The following is a 2,754-nucleotide window of genomic DNA, read 5'->3' on the forward strand; positions in this document are numbered from 1 at the left end:
CACACGGGCTCACAAGAGTTCCCGGTATTGGCCAGTTGGCCTCCTCACAGAAGCGCAAAGGACAATGTGGGGCTGCAGACCTGGAGGCGGTTGAATGAGGCCGCTTTCTTCAAAATTAATGAGTTATGAGCAGAAGTAGTCTTTTCCCACAATGCACAATGCTTTCTTTTTTTTTTTTTTTTAAACGTTTATTTTTTATTTTTGAGACAGAGAGAGAGCATGAATGGGGGAGGGTCAGAGAGAGAGGGAGACACAGAATCGGAAACAGGCTCCAGGCTCCGAGCTGTCAGCACAGAGCCTGACGCGGGGCTTGAACTCACGAACCATGAGATCATGACCTGAGCCGAAGTCGGACGCTTAACCGACCAAGCCATCCAGGCGCCCCCACAATGCTTTCTTAACTGCTGGAAAAGCTCTACCTTTTTTTTCTCTACCATCAGCCTGTCCTTTGACTTTCCAGTGGTATCCCAGATGTTGTCTACTGTTAATGCATCTCTAGCGTAGTGCAATTCTTCAACCCTTCTACCTCAGTGATATTGATGTTGCTAAAATATGCAGGAGATGCATCCCTTGCTGTCTTCAGGTTTTAGCCAAAGCCCACCTTCTGAGCTGAGTGCACTTTTGCCAGCATAATAGTACACTACAGCTCCTCTGTAGTTTCCTTGATATTTTACTGTTTCACTGAATTCCAAGCAGAGGAACTATTTGAAAATTAGAGCTTTAGTATTCCGAGGCTGAAAGCCTTGGTGAATGCTTGCCAGTCATTAAGCTGTTGTCTCTTGGCCGCAAACCCGTCTTTCTCTGCTCTGGGCGACTGGGCTGGGGCTTTGCAAACCTCAAACCCCCCACCCCCACCCCACCAAACTGACACCCAGTTAGGTTCTGTCAGGAGGGAGCGCTCAATAGAAGCTATGAGGCTGCAGGAGGAAGGGACTTTCTCTGCCCACCTTCTCCCGGCTTGTGGGTTCCTGTGAATATCACTCCAATAACGGTTCCCCACCTTGGTGGTGACAGTTCCTTCCAGGAAGTAAATGGATCCTATTTGATCCTATTTGTAGTTTTTCCAACATTTCCAACATTTCCAAAGATTCACACTACTTTGCGAGGCTGTAGCACCAGCTACCCAGCGCCCCCTCCTAGTGATCTGAGTTCCAGGCACATGAGGCCTCAGTCCAAGCTCAGACACCTCAGCACCCACCAGTCAGTGCCCCCTCCTCAGGGCTCTGCGTCCCAGGTCTGGATCTCATCTTTCTCACCAGCTCTGAAACACCAGCGTCTGTGGAAGGAGCTTGCCCTCTTGTGTCTGAGAAAACTAGCCTTCTGTTGCTGGAGAACTTTCTTGTGAATCAGCTCATGAAATGAAATTCTTTTTTTTTTTTTTTTTTTTTTTTTTTTTTTTTTTTAGTTCATTTGTTTGTTTTGAGAGAGAGAGAGAGAGCGTGTGCACACAGGCAGGGGAGGGGCAGAGAGAGAGGAAGACAGAGAATCCCAGGCATGCTCTGCACCACAGCGATGAGCCTGACACGGGGCTTGATCTCACGAGCTGTGAGACCATGGCCTGAGCTGAAACCAAGAGTCGGACGCCCAACTGACTGAGCCACCCAGGTGCCCCATGAAATGAAATTCTGTAATAGCATTTTATTTTCTGAATAATGTCAGAAGCTGAACCGTTGAGTTAAGAATGATGGTAGGAAAAAAAAATAACTCTGGACTCTCCTTGCTCAAGGGGAGCCGTACATTTTGTCTAGAGATAGATTCATTTGCTGTCCTCAGGCAAACCCCTGGTTCTGTAGTGACCATTGGATACAGTTGCATAGATACAATGCGATCATGAAAGGTCTCTTTCTCAGCACCATTGGCTCACATTTTGCAAACAGCTGGTAAAAATTGAGTGCTTGGAGAAGATTAGATTTATTTCCAGGCACTAAAGGTTCTTCTTCCTTTTTTTTTTTTTTTTTTTGATGCATGCCTGTAGCATTAGGGTACGCAAAGGGAGTCAACATGTCCTTTTTTTTTTTTAGTGCTTCAAATCAGAAGCACGTGCTTCACTTACGAGGAAACTGGCAAGCAATAAGACCTATTTCATCAGCCTTGTCCAACTGCCCAAGAGAAAGAGTACTTTGAAGTCCATTTATCTGAGAATTCCACATGTTGTCCAACAACTCCATGGTCTGATGATTTCTGTCGTGATTCACTTTGAAATGGGCAAGTCCCCCTTCAGAAAATATATCAGTCAGTCAGACGTATTTGGTTATTGAAGTCTTTTGCCTTTGGCTGGCCACCGAACCCCTCTTTCCCTGAACCCCTCTTTCTCCTCTGTAACCTGTTTCTTCAGAGCAGGGCAGTGGTCGATGGCTTTAACAATAAAAGTCCGAACCTGCTAAGAATTTGACGAGCTGTCCTTTCTGAGCTATGATGTCCTGTATGCTGATGCCTTTTCTTGGTTAAGCTTGCTTTTGAGCAGACCTGAGACAAGAGCTTTGCTTCAGGCAGGTTCTTTGAAGGTAATTCCAGGAGAGGGGAGAGTCAGTGGTGGGGCGGGGGGGGGCAGGGGGAGAAGGCGAATATGAGTGGAGACTGTCTCTCTGTCAGGACCTGCAGGAAGCATACAGAAGCTTCTTACAGCCCTCGAGCTGTTGCATTGCTCGGGGAGCATTTCTCCTCTGGCTTCCGTGGCCCGTGGGTTGTAGGCTACCCAGGGCTCTCCGCTGCCTTATACTCTGGGCCATGAGTAGAGTGGGATAGTGTAGGAAC

Source organism: Neofelis nebulosa, chromosome 11 (assembly GCF_028018385.1).
Source record: "Neofelis nebulosa isolate mNeoNeb1 chromosome 11, mNeoNeb1.pri, whole genome shotgun sequence".
NCBI classification, from domain to species: Eukaryota; Metazoa; Chordata; class Mammalia; order Carnivora; family Felidae; genus Neofelis; species Neofelis nebulosa.